The sequence below is a fragment of the Ambystoma mexicanum genome, chromosome 11 (genome assembly GCF_040938575.1).
Source record: "Ambystoma mexicanum isolate Mex_15411 chromosome 11, UKY_AmexF1_1, whole genome shotgun sequence".
Lineage (NCBI taxonomy): Eukaryota > Metazoa > Chordata > Amphibia > Caudata > Ambystomatidae > Ambystoma > Ambystoma mexicanum.
In genome coordinates, this window is record NC_090934.1 from 823694820 (window position 1) to 823708994 (window position 14175).

At 46.0% G+C, this 14175-nt stretch overlaps 6 non-coding genes across 6 annotated transcripts; all 6 read right to left on the reverse strand.

The window, feature by feature from the left end:
• Window positions 1–1938: 1938 nt before the first annotated feature.
• TRNAN-GUU (transfer RNA asparagine (anticodon GUU)) lies at window positions 1939–2012 on the reverse strand. Its single transcript has one exon. It is a non-coding gene; the product is annotated as a tRNA-Asn (tRNA).
• Window positions 2013–3802: 1790 nt separating this feature from the next.
• Window positions 3803–3874, reverse strand: TRNAW-CCA (transfer RNA tryptophan (anticodon CCA)). Its single transcript has one exon. It is a non-coding gene; the product is annotated as a tRNA-Trp (tRNA).
• Window positions 3875–6048: 2174 nt separating this feature from the next.
• TRNAW-CCA (transfer RNA tryptophan (anticodon CCA)) lies at window positions 6049–6120 on the reverse strand. The gene has a single exon. It is a non-coding gene; the product is annotated as a tRNA-Trp (tRNA).
• Window positions 6121–6433: 313 nt separating this feature from the next.
• TRNAN-GUU (transfer RNA asparagine (anticodon GUU)) lies at window positions 6434–6507 on the reverse strand. Its single transcript has one exon. It is a non-coding gene; the product is annotated as a tRNA-Asn (tRNA).
• A 1790-nt stretch (window positions 6508–8297) lies between these two features.
• Window positions 8298–8369, reverse strand: TRNAW-CCA (transfer RNA tryptophan (anticodon CCA)). The gene has a single exon. It is a non-coding gene; the product is annotated as a tRNA-Trp (tRNA).
• A 2173-nt stretch (window positions 8370–10542) lies between these two features.
• On the reverse strand, window positions 10543–10614 carry TRNAR-CCG (transfer RNA arginine (anticodon CCG)). The gene has a single exon. It is a non-coding gene; the product is annotated as a tRNA-Arg (tRNA).
• Between the last annotated feature and the right edge of the window lie 3561 nt (window positions 10615–14175).

The window sequence follows — 14175 nt, forward strand, 5'->3', positions numbered from 1 at the left end:
CGCACTTGTGTTAAAAGGGGACAGTAGGCTGAACCCAGAGAACACGGGAGAAATGACTCAGGTTTACTGAGTGGAACACTCTGTGTCTTTGTGCCAAAAACAGCAGCGTCTTTTCGGTTAACAGCCGAACGCGCTAACCAATTGCGCCACAGAGACTCACTGGCATGTGTGTTCTGCCTTTGGCCTGATTGCATTGCTATTTTTTTCTGATTGGCAGAAAACTTGAACTTTTTCTGAAAAAGGCATGCCTCTCTTAGCACTGCAGTGCATTAGACTGCTCCCTTGCTTCCATGAGTCCCCAAATACACAACCACCTTGGGCACAATAGAAGACACATTCCAGCAGATTTAGCAAGAGTGCACCAAGGTTTCTATATGTAGGTACCTTGCTGAGAAGCAAGACCTGCAGTTGCATTCTTCTGTTAAAAGAGGGCAGCAGAGTGCACCAAGAGAACTTGGGGGAAGTAGCTTATGTTAACTACTTGCCATGCTCTTTAAAGATCCCTCTGTTTGACTGGGTGAATTCTAATTTCTGGGGTAGAGTAAGCAATTTTTGGATCTAGATGCTGTGCGCAACAGGAATGCTATATACTGCACTGTACTGCTACTGAAAAGTTACCAATTTTACAGGATGTTCAGGTAAGCTTTGTTTCAGAAAACAACTAGCTAGAGGCACTAAGACAGATTACTGGGACAAAGGAAGAGAGTTTGGGGATTAGCACATCTCCTATGAAAGGTACAGTCACGCCTGAGACAACTCTGAGTGTCACCTCAAATTCTAAGAAATGCAAACTAGGGACCTACGCTTTTTATTGCTAGGGGATCTTTGTGTTTCAGACAAATGTGCACGCCTCCCAGAGCCCCTTGCAATGCACTTAGGGAAATGGGGGAAGGTGCTGTGAAGCCCTCTCGCTGACAATGTCTCTCTTGTCTATAATGTATCTATGAGAGAGAGAGAAATAGGCAATGCGAGAGTGAAAAAGTAAAATGGAAATGTGTCTACTGAGACCAGTATAAGGGGAAATCCTCACAATCCAGGACCGACAGTTGATTGGGAGGGCGCTTACAGGTTTCTGACACCAGACCGGTACCTGAACTCACAAACCCAAACTGCAAAGTGATGGGCATTGCCACTAGACTGCCGACCCCCTTTCGGGGCCCCAGCATATATCCTTTAGTCACACCTAGAGTTCCCAGGACAGTGCAGCATTCAGCGATTACACGAAAATATTGACAGCGCTAGGAGGCCATGCAAATGGCAGAGGTATGCTTTACAAAGCCCACGTAGCGTGCACAAAACAGCACATCAGTTAGGCCCACTTGAAGAGATGGTAAAGAGGAAATACTTCTGCTGCATCCAGTAAAACATAGAGATTGGCCTGCTTTAAAGGTTGACCATGTCCTTCATGGGTGTCTGTCAATATGATACTTCCCTGCTGCAAAACTTACATTCGAAACGCCAGAACAACTAGGCCCAGAGCACAAAGATGCAGTCAGGTTGAAATAACGAGATACTGAAGAGCAATTTTATATTTCAGAGTGGGAAAAGCAAATATGACCCCGAAGTGATTTGAACACGAAACCTTCTGATCTGGAGTCAGACGCGCTACCATTGCGCCACGAGGTCCTTGTGGCAATCCACCTGGTGTGTCTGATGACAGAATAAAGGTAGGAGACGTACATGCACCTGCAGAGCCTCATTGCTTCTTTAAGTAGACTGGCTAGGATAGCTTCCTTATGTGCATCAGTACACGCTGCAGCCAAACCCTTCCCATGAAGTCTTGATGTTTATGAATTGAATGGCAAGTTTTGAAAAACTAAAGCAAGCGAGAAGAATTGCTTGCAGTTTATTGGATTTTTTGGACGTCAGCAGACGAGACCTGCGAGAGTTAAACAGAGTCCATAGTTGGTCACGCTGAATTTTTGAGCCAAAATGCACCGTCCCTGGGTGGGCTTGAACCACCAACCTTTCGGTTAACAGCCGAACGCGCTAACCGATTGCGCCACAGAGTCTCATGCAGTGCTTATACTGGGGCCTAATTGGTGTGCTGTTTGCTTATGCTTCCCAGGCAACCTGAAAATATTTCTAAAATAGCTCTATTTCCCACAGCAAATCAGAGTATCAAGCACTTCACTACCACCCCTAATCCACAAACACAGGGGATTTAGTAGAGGACAGAGCCCATCAACAGTGCACCAAATGTCCTCTGTATAGGCATAACTTGCTATGAGGAGAAAGCCACAGTTGCGCACTTGTGTTAAAAGGGGACAGTAGGCTGAACCCAGAGAACACGGGAGAAATGACTCAGGTTTACTCAGTGGAACACTCTGTGTCTTTGTGCCAAAAACAGCAGCGTCTTTTCGGTTAACAGCCGAACGCGCTAACGAATTGCGCCACAGAGACTCACTGGCATGTGTGTTCTGCCTTTGGCCTGATTGCATTGCTATTTTTTTCTGATTGGCAGAAAACCTGAACTTTTTTCTGAAAAAGGCATGCCTCTCTTAGCACTGCAGTGCATTAGACTGCTCCCTTGCTTCCCTGAGTCCCCAAATACGCAACCACCTTGGGCACAATAGAAGACACATTCCAGCAGATTTAGCAAGAGTGCACCAAGGTTTCTATATGTAGGTACCTTGCTGAGAAGCAAGACCTGCAGTTGCATTCTTCTGTTAAAAGAGGGCAGCAGAGTGCACCAAGAGAACTTGGGGGAAGTAGCTTATGTTAACTACTTGCCATGCTCTTTATAGATCCCTCTGTTTGACTGGGTGAATTCTAATTTCTGGGGTAGAGTAAGCAATTTTTGGATCTAGATGCTGTGCGCAACAGGAATGCTATATACTGCACTGTACTGCTACTGAAAAGTTACCAATTTTACAGGATGTTCAGGTAAGCTTTGTTTCAGAAAACAACTTGCTAGAGGTCCTAGGACAGATTACTGGGACAAAGGAAGAGGGTTTGGGGATTAGCACATCTCCTAGGAAAGGTACAGTCACGCCCGAGACAACTCTGAGTCCCTCCTCAAATTCTAAGAAATGCGAACTGGGGTCCTACGCTTTTTATTGCCAGTGGATCTTTGTGTTTCAGACAAATGTGCACGCCTCCCAGAGTCCCTTGCAACACACTTAGGGAAATGGGGGAAGGTGCTGTGCAACCCTCTCGCTGACAATGTCTCTCTTGTCTATAATGTATCTATGAGAGAGAGAGAAATAGGCAATGCGAGAGTGAAAAAGTAAAATGGAAATGTGTCTACTGAGACCAGTATAAGGGGAAATCCTCACAATCCAGGACCGACAGTTGATTGGGAGGGCGCTTACAGGTTTCCGACACCAGACCGGTACCTGAACTCACAAACCCAAACTGCAAAGTGATGGGCATTGCCACTAGACTGCCGACCCCCTTTCGGGGCCCCAGAATATATCCTTTAGTCACACCTAGAGTTCCCAGGACAGTGCAGCATTCAGCGATTACACGAAAATATTGACAGCGCTAGGAGGCCATGCAAATGGCAGAGGTATGCTTTACAAAGCCCACGTAGCGTGCACAAAACAGCACATCAGTCAGGCCCACTTGAAGAGATGGTAAAGAGGAAATACTTCTGCTGCATCCAGTAAAACATAGAGATTGGCCTGCTTTAAAGGTTGACCATGTCCTTTATGGGTGTCTGTCAATATGATACTTCCCTGCTGCAAAGCTTACATTCGAAACGCCAGAACAACTAGGCCCAGAGCACAAAGATGCAGTCCGGTCGAAATAACGAGATACTGAAGAGCAATTTTGTATTTCAGAGTGGGAAAAGCAAATATGACCCCGACGTGATTTGAACACGCAACTTTCTGATCTGGAGTCAGACGCGCTACCATTGCGCCACGAGGTCCTTGTGGCATCCACCTGGTGTGTCTGATGACAGAATAAAGGTAGGAGACGTACATGCACCTGCAGAGCCTCATTGCTTCTTTAGGTAGACTGGCTAGGATAGCTTCCTTCTGTGCATCAGTACACACTGCAGCCAAACCCTTCCCATGAAGTCTTGATGTTTATGAATTAAATGGCGAGTTTTGAAAAACTAAAGCAAGCGAGAAGAATTGCTTACAGTTTATTGGATTTTTTGGACGTCAGCAGACGAGACCTGCGAGAGGTAAACAGAAGTTCATAGTTGGTCATGCTGAATTTTTGAGCCAAAATGCATCGTCCCTGGGTGGGCTTGAACCACTATCCTTTCGGTTAACAGCCGAACGCGCTAACTGATTGCGCCACAGAGACTCATGCAGTGCTTACACTGGGGCCTGATTGGTGTGCTGTTTGCTTATGCTTCCCAGGCAACCTGAAAATATTTCTAAAATAGCTCTATTTCCCCCAGCAAATCAGGGTATCAAGCACTTCCCTACCTCCCCTAATCCACAAACACAGGGGATTTAGTGGAGGACAGAGCCCATCAACAGTGCACCAAATGTCCTCTCTGTAGGCATAACTTGCTATGAGGAGAAAGCCACAGTTGCGCACTTGTGTTAAAAGGGGACAGTAGGCTGAACCCAGAGAACACGGGAGAAATGACTCAGGTTTACTGAGTGGAACACTGTGTCTTTGTGCCAAAAACAGCAGCGTCTTTTCGGTTAACAGCCGAACGCGCTAACCAATTGTGCCACAGAGACTCACTGGCATGTGTGTTCTGCCTTTGGCCTGATTGCATTGCTATTTTTTTCTGATTGGCAGAAAACCTGAACTTTTTTCTGAAAAAGGCATGCCTCTCTTAGCACTGCAGTGCATTAGACTGCTCCCTTGCTTCCCTGAGTCCCCAAATACACAACCACCTTGGGCACAATAGAAGACACATTCCAGCAGATTTAGCAAGAGTGCACCAAGGTTTCTATATGTAGGTACCTTGCTGAGAAGCAAGACCTGCAGTTGCATTCTTCTGTTAAAAGAGGGCAGCAGAGTGCACCAAGAGAACTTGGGGGAAGTAGCTTATGTTAACTACTTGCCATGCTCTTTATAGATCCCTCTGTTTGACTGGGTGAATTCTAATTTCTGGGGTAGAGTAAGCAATTTTTGGATCTAGATGCTGTGCGCAACAGGAATGCTATATACTGCACTGTACTGCTACTGAAAAGTTACCAATTTTACAGGATGTTCAGGTAAGCTTTGTTTCAGAAAACAACTTGCTAGAGGCACTAAGACAGATTACTGGGACAAAGGAAGAGGGTTTGGGGATTAGCACATCTCCTATGAAAGGTACAGTCACGCCCGAGACAACTCTGAGTGTCACCTCAAATTCTAAGAAATGCAAACTAGGGACCTACGCTTATAATTGCCAGTGGATCTTTGTGTTTCAGACAAATGTGCACGCCTCCCAGAGCCCCTTGCAATGCACTTAGGGATAGGGGGGAAGGTGCTGTGAAGCCCTCTCGCTGACAATGTCTCTCTTGTCTATAATGTATCTATGAGAGAGAGAGAAATAGGCAATGCGAGAGTGAAAAAGTAAAATGGAAATGTGTCTACTGAGACCAGTATAAGGGGAAATCCTCACAGTCCAGGACCGACAGTTGATTGGGAGGGCGCTTACAGGTTTCCGACACCAGACCGGTACCTGAACTCACAAACCCAAACTGCAAAGTGATGGGCATTGCCACTAGACTGCCGACCCCCTTTCGGGGCCCCAGCATATATCCTTTAGTCACACCTAGAGTTCCCAGGACAGTGCAGCATTCAGCGATTACACGAAAATATTGACAGCGCTAGGAGGCCATGCAAATGGCAGAGGTATGCTTTACAAAGCCCACGTAGCGTGCACAAAACAGCACATCAGTCAGGCCCACTTGAAGAGATGGTAAAGAGGAAATACTTCTGCTGCATCCAGTAAAACATAGAGATTGGCCTGCTTTAAAGGTTGACCATGTCCTTCATGGGTGTCTGTCAATATGATACTTCCCTGCTGCAAAGCTTACATTCGAAACGCCAGAACAACTAGGCCCAGAGCACAAAGATGCAGTCAGGTTGAAATAACGAGATACTGAAGAGCAATTTTGTATTTCAGAGTGGGAAAAGCAAATATGACCCCGACGTGATTTGAACACGCAACCTTCTGATCTGGAGTCAGACGCGCTACCATTGCGCCACGAGGTCCTTGTGGCAGTCCACCTGGTGTGTCTGATGACAGAATAAAGGTAGGAGACGTACATGGACCTGCAGAGCCTCATTGCTTCTTTAAGTAGACTGGCTAGGATAGCTTCCTTCTGTGCATCAGTACACGCTGCAGCCAAACCCTTCCCATGAAGTCTTGATGTTTATGAATTGAATGGCAAGTTTTGAAAAACTAAAGCAAGCGAGAAGAATTGCTTGCAGTTTATTGGATTTTTTGGACGTCAGAAGACGAGACCTGCGAGAGGTAAACAGAAGTTCATAGTTGGTCATGCTGAATTTTTGAGCCAAAATGCATCGTCCCTGGGTGGGCTTGAACCACCAACCTTTTGGTTAACAGCCGAACGCGCTAACCGATTGCGCCACAGAGACTCATGCAGTGCTTACACTGGGGCCTGATTGGTGTGCTGTTTGCTTATGCTTCCCAGGCAACCTGAAAATATTTCTAAAATAGCTCTATTTCCCACAGCAAATCAGGGTATCAAGCACTTCCCTACCTCCCCTAATCCACAAACACAGGGGATTTAGTAGAGGACAGAGCCCATCAACAGTGCACCAAATGTCCTCTCTGTAGGCATAACTTGCTATGAGGAGAAAGCCACAGTTGCGCACTTGTGTTAAAAGGGGACAGTAGGCTGAACCCAGAGAACACGGGAGAAATGACTCAGGTTTACTGAGTGGAACACTCTGTGTCTTTGTGCCAAAAACAGCAGCGTCTTTTCGGTTAACAGCCGAACGCGCTAACCAATTGTGCCACAGAGACTCACTGGCATGTGTGTTCTGCCTTTGGCCTGATTGCATTGCTATTTTTTTCTGATTGGCAGAAAACCTGAACTTTTTTCTGAAAAAGGCATGCCTCTCTTAGCACTGCAGTGCATTAGACTGCTCCCTTGCTTCCCTGAGTCCCCAAATACACAACCACCTTGGGCACAATAGAAGACACATTCCAGCAGATTTAGCAAGAGTGCACCAAGGTTTCTATATGTAGGTACCTTGCTGAGAAGCAAGACCTGCAGTTGCATTCTTCTGTTAAAAGAGGGCAGCAGAGTGCACCAAGAGAACTTGGGGGAAGTAGCTTATGTTAACTACTTGCCATGCTCTTTATAGATCCCTCTGTTTGACTGGGTGAATTCTAATTTCTGGGGTAGAGTAAGCAATTTTTGGATCTAGATGCTGTGCGCAACAGGAATGCTATATACTGCACTGTACTGCTACTGAAAAGTTACCAATTTTACAGGATGTTCAGGTAAGCTTTGTTTCAGAAAACAACTTGCTAGAGGCACTAAGACAGATTACTGGGACAAAGGAAGAGGGTTTGGGGATTAGCACATCTCCTATGAAAGGTACAGTCACGCCCGAGACAACTCTGAGTGCCTCCTCAAATTCTAAGAAATGCGAACTGGGGTCCTACGCATTTTATTGCCAGTGGATCTTTGTGTTTCAGACAAATGTGCACGCCTCCCAGAGCCCCATGCAATGCACTTAGGGAAATGGGGGAAGGTGCTGTGCAACCCTCTCGCTGACAATGTCTCTCTTGTCTATAATGTATCTATGAGAGAGAGAGAAATAGGCAATGCGAGAGTGAAAAAGTAAAATGGAAATGTGTCTACTGAGACCAGTATAAGGGGAAATCCTCACAATCCAGGACCGACAGTTGATTGGGAGGGCGCTTACAGGTTTCCGACACCAGACCGGTACCTGAACTCACAAACCCAAACTGCAAAGTGATGGGCATTGCCACTAGACTGCCGACCCCCTTTCGGGGCCCCAACATATATCCTTTAGTCACACCTAGAGTTCCCAGGACACTGCAGCATTCAGCGATTACACGAAAATATTGACAGCGCTAGGAGGCCATGCAAATGGCAGAGGTATGCTTTACAAAGCCCACGTAGCGTGCACAAAACAGCACATCAGTCAGGCCCACTTGAAGAGATGGTAAAGAGGAAATACTTCTGCTGCATCCAGTAAAACATAGAGATTGGCCTGCTTTAAAGGTTGACCATGTCCTTCATGGGTGTCTGTCAATATGATACTTCCCTGCTGCAAAGCTTACATTCGAAACGCCAGAACAACTAGGCCCAGAGCACAAAGATGCAGTCAGGTTGAAATAACGAGATACTGAAGAGCAATTTTGTATTTCAGAGTGGGAAAAGCAAGTATGACCCCGATGTGATTTGAACACACAACCTTCTGATCTGGAGTCAAATGCGCTACCATTGCGCCACGAGGTCCTTGCGGCAGTCCACCTGGTGTGTCTGATGACAGAATAAAGGTAGGAGACGTACATGCACCTGCAGAGCCTCATTGCTTCTTTAAGTAGACTGGCTAGGATAGCTTCCTTCTGTGCATCAGTACACGCTGCAGCCAAACCCTTCCCATGAAGTCTTGATGTTTATGAATTGAATGGCAAGTTTTGAAAAACTAAAGCAAGCGAGAAGAATTGCTTACAGTTTATTGGATTTTTTGGACGTCAGCAGACGAGACCTGCGAGAGGTAGACAGAAGTTCATAGTTGGTCATGCTGAATTTTTGAGCCAAAATGCAACGTCCCTGGGTGGGCTTGAACTACCAACCTTTCGGTTAACAGCCGAACTAACCGATTGCGCCACAGAGAATCATGCAGTGCTTACACTGGGGCCTGATTGGTGTGCTGTTTGCTTATGCTTCCCAGGCAACCTGAAAATATTTCTAAAATAGCTCTATTTCCCACAGCAAATCAGGGTATCAAGCACTTCCCTACCTCCACTAATCCACTAACACAGGGGATTTAGTAGAGGACAGAGCCCATCAACAGTGCACCAAATGTCCTCTGTGTAGGCATAACTTGCTATGAGGAGAAAGCCACAGTTGCGCACTTGTGTTAAAAGGGGACAGTAGGCTGAACCCAGAGAACACGGGAGAAATGACTCAGGTTTACTGAGTGGAACACTCTGTGTCTTTGTGCCAAAAACAGCAGCGTCTTTTCGGTTAACAGCCGAACGCGCTAACCAATTGTGCCACAGAGACTCACTGGCATGTGTGTTCTGCCTTTGGCCTGATTGCATTGCTATTTTTTTCTGATTGGCAGAAAACCTGAACTTTTTTCTGAAAAAGGCATGCCTCTCTTAGCACTGCAGTGCATTAGACTGCTCCCTTGCTTCCCTGAGTCCCCAAATACACAACCACCTTGGGCACAATAGAAGACACATTCCAGCAGATTTAGCAAGAGTGCACCAAGGTTTCTATATGTAGGTACCTTGCTGAGAAGCAAGACCTGCAGTTGCATTCTTCTGTTAAAAGAGGGCAGCAGAGTGCACCAAGAGAACTTGGGGGAAGTAGCTTATGTTAACTACTTGCCATGCTCTTTATAGATCCCTCTGTTTGACTGGGTGAATTCTAATTTCTGGGGTAGAGTAAGCAATTTTTGGATCTAGATGCTGTGCGCAACAGGAATGCTATATACTGCACTGTACTGCTACTGAAAAGTTACCAATTTTAGAGGATGTTCAGGTAAGCTTTGTTTCAGAAAACAACTTGCTAGAGGCACTTAGACAGATTACTGGGACAAAGGAAGAGTGTTTGGGGATTAGCACATCTCCTATGAAAGGTACAGTCACGCCCGAGACAACTCTGAGTGTCACCTCAAATTCTAAGAAATGCAAACTAGGGACCTACGCTTTTTATTGCTAGGGGATCTTTGTGTTTCAGACAAATGTGCACGCCTCCCAGAGCCCCTTGCAATGCACTTAGGGAAATGGGGGAAGGTGCTGTGAAGCCCTCTCGCTGACAATGTCTCTCTTGTCTATAATGTATCTATGAGAGAGAGAGAAATAGGCAATGCGAGAGTGAAAAAGTAAAATGGAAATGTGTCTACTGAGACCAGTATAAGGGGAAATCCTCACAATCCAGGACCGACAGTTGATTGGGAGGGCGCTTACAGGTTTCCGACACCAGACCGGTACCTGAACTCACAAACCCAAACTGCAAAGTGATGGGCATTGCCACTAGACTGCCGACCCCCTTTCGGGGCCCCAGCATATATCCTTTAGTCACACCTAGAGTTCCCAGGACAGTGCAGCATTCAGCGATTACACGAAAATATTGACAGTGCTAGGAGGCCATGCAAATGGCAGAGGTATGCTTTACAAAGCCCACATAGCGTGCACAAAACAGCACATCAGTCAGGCCCACTTGAAGAGATGGTAAAGAGGAAATACTTCTGCTGCATTCAGTAAAACATAGAGATTGGCCTGCTTTAAAGGTTGACCATGTCCTTCATGGGTGTCTGTCAATATGATACTTCCCTGCTGCAAAGCTTACATTCGAAACGCCAGAACAACTAGGCCCAGAGCACAAAGATGCAGTCAGGTTGAAATAACGAGATACTGAAGAGCAATTTTGTATTTCAGAGTTGGAAAAGCAAGTATGACCCCGATGTGATTTGAACACACAACCTTCTGATCCGGAGTCAGACGCGCTACCATTGCGCCACGAGGTCCTTGTGGTAGTCAACCTGGTGTGTCTGATGACAGAATAAAGGTAGGAGACGTACATGCACCTGCAGAGCCTCATTGCTTCTTTAAGTAGACTGGCTAGGATAGCTTCCTTCTGTGCATCAGTACACGCTGCAGCCAAACCCTTCCCATGAAGTCTTGATGTTTATGAATTGAATGGCAAGTTTTGAAAAACTAAAGCAAGCGAGAAGAATTGCTTGCAGTTTATTGGATTTTTTGGACGTCAGAAGACGAGACCTGCGAGAGGTAAACAGAAGTTCATAGTTGGTCATGCTGAATTTTTGAGCCAAAATGCATTGTCCCTGGGTGGGCTTGAACCACCAACCTTTCATTTAACAGCCGAACGCGCTAACCGATTGCGCCACAGAGACTCTTGCAGTGCTTACACTGGGGCCTGATTGGTGTGATGTTTGCTTATGCTTCCCAGGCAACCTGAAAATATTTCTAAAATAGCTCTATTTCCCACAGCAAATCAGGGTATCAAGCACTTCCCTACCTCCACTAATCCACTAACACAGGGGATTTAGTAGAGGACAGAGCCCATCAACAGTGCACCAAATGTCCTCTGTGTAGGCATAACTTGCTATGAGGAGAAAGCCACAGTTGCGCACTTGTGTTAAAAGGGGACAGTAGGCTGAACCCAGAGAACACGGGAGAAATGACTCAGGTTTACTGAGTGGAACACTCTGTGTCTTTGTGCCAAAAACAGCAGCGTCTTTTCGGTTAACAGCCGAACGCGCTAACCAATTGCGCCACAGAGACTCACTGGCATGTGTGTTCTGCCTTTGGCCTGATTGCATTGCTATTTTTTTCTGATTGGCAGAAAACCTGAACTTTTTTCTGAAAAAGGCATGCCTCTCTTAGCACTGCAGTGCATTAGACTGCTCCCTTGCTTCCCTGAGTCCCCAAATACACAACCACCTTGGGCACAATAGAAGACACATTCCAGCAGATTTAGCAAGAGTGCACCAAGGTTTCTATATGTAGGTACCTTGCTGAGAAGCAATACCTGCAGTTGCATTCTTCTGTTAAAAGAGGGCAGCAGAGTGCACCAAGAGAACTTGGGGGAAGTAGCTTATGTTAACTACTTGCCATGCTCTTTATAGATCCCTCTGTTTGACTGGGTGAATTCTAATTTCTGGGGTAGAGTAAGCAATTTTTGGATCTAGATGCTGTGCGCAACAGGAATGCTATATACTGCACTGTACTGCTACTGAAAAGTTACCAATTTTACAGGATGTTCAGGTAAGCTTTGTTTCAGAAAACAACTTGCTAGAGGCCCTAGGACAGATTACTGGGACAAAGGAAGAGGGTTTGGGGATTAGCACATCTCCTATGAAAGGTACAGTCACGCCCGAGACAACTCTGAGTGCCTCCTCAAATTCTAAGAAATGCAAACTAGGGACCTACGCTTTTTATTGCCAGTGGATCTTTGTGTTTCAGACAAATGTGCACGCCTCCCAGAGACCCTTGCAATGCACTTAGGGAAAGGGGGGAAGGTGCTGTGAAGCCCTCTCGCTGACAATGTCTCTCTTGTCTATAATGTAACTATGAGAGAGAGAGAAATAGGCAATGCGAGAGTGAAAAAGTAAAATGGAAATGTGTCTACTGAGACCAGTATAAGGGGAAATCCTCACAATCCAGGACCGACAGTTGATTGGAAGGGCGCTTACAGGTTTCCGACACCAGACCGGTACCTGAACTCAAAAACCCAAACTGCAAAGTGATGGGCATTGCCACTAGACTGCCGACCCCCTTTCGGGGCCCCAGCATATATCCTTTAGTCACACCAAGAGTTCCCAGAACAGTGCAGCATTCAGCGATTACACGAAAATATTGACAGCGCTAGGAGGCCATGCAAATGGCAGAGGTATGCTCTACAAAGCCCACGTAGCGTGCACAAAACAGCACATCAGTCAGGCCCACTTGAAGAGATGGTAAAGAGGAAATACTTCTGCTGCATCCAGTAAAACAGAGAGATTGGCCTGCTTTAAAGGTTGACCATGTCCTTCATGGGTGTCTGTCAATATGATACTTCCCTGCTGCAAAGCTTACATTCGAAACGCCAGAACAACGAGGCCCAGAGCACAAAGATGCAGTCAGGTTGAAATAACGAGATACTGAAGAGCAATTTTGTATTTCAGAGTGGGAAAAGCAAATATGACCCCGACGTGATTTGAACGCGCAACCTTCTGATCTGGAGTCAGACGTGCTACCATTGCGCCACGAGGTCCTTGTGGCAATCCTTCTGGTATGTCTGATGACAGAATAAAGGTAGGAGACGTACATGCACCTGCAGAGCCTGATTGCTTCTTTAAGTAGACTGGCTAGGATAGCTTCCTTCTGTGCATCAGTACACGCTGCAGCCAAACCCTTCCCATGAAGTCTTGATGTTTATGAATTGAATGGCAAGTTTTGAAAAACTAAAGCAAGCGAGAAGAATTGCTTACAGTTTATTGGATTTTTTGGACGTCAGCAGACGAGACCTGCGAGAGGTAAACAGAAGTTCATAGTTGGTCATGCTGAATTTTTGAGCCAAAATGCATCGTCCCTGGGTGGGCTTGAACCACCAACCTTTCGGTTAAAAGCTGAACGCGCTAACCGATTGCGCCACAGAGTCTCATGCGGTGCTTACACTGGGGCCTGATTGGTGTGCTGTTTGCTTATGCTTCCCAGGCAACCTGAAAATATTTCTAAAATAGCTCTATTTCCCACAGCAAATCAGGGTATCAAGTACTTCCCTACCTCCACTAATCCACTAACATAGGGGATTTAGTAGAGGACAGAGCCCATCAACAGTGCACCAAATGTCCTCTGTGTAGGCATAACTTGCTATGAGGAGAAAGCCACAGTTGCGCACTTGTGTTAAAAGGGGACAGTAGGCTGAACCCAGAGAACACGGGAGAAATGACTCAGGTTTACTGAGTGGAACACTCTGTGTCTTTGTGCCCAAAACAGCAGCGTCTTTTCGGTTAACAGCCGAACGCGCTAACCAATTGCGCCACAGAGACTCACTGGCATGTGTGTTCTGCCTTTGGCCTGATTGCATTGCTATTTTTTTCTGATTGGCAGAAAACCTGAACTTTTTTCTGAAAAAGGCATGCCTCTCTTAGCACTGCAGTGCATTAGACTGCTCCCTTGCTTCCCTGAGTCCCCAAATACACAACCACCTTGGGCACAATAGAAGACACATTCCAGCAGATTTAGCAAGAGTGCACCAAGGATTCTATATGTAGGTACCTTGCTGAGAAGCAAGACCTGCAGTTGCATTCTTCTGTTAAAAGAGGGCAGCAGAGTGCACCAAGAGAACTTGGGGGAAGTAGCTTATGTTAACTACTTGCCATGCTCTTTATAGATCCCTCTGTTTGACTGGGTGAATTCTAATTTCTGGGGTAGAGTAAGCAATTTTTGGATCTAGATGCTGTGCGCAACAGGAATGCTATATGCTGCACTGTACTGCTACTGAAAAGTTACCAATTTTACAGGATGTTCAGGTAAGCTTTGTTTCAGAAAACAACTTGCTAGAGGCCCTAGGACAGATTACT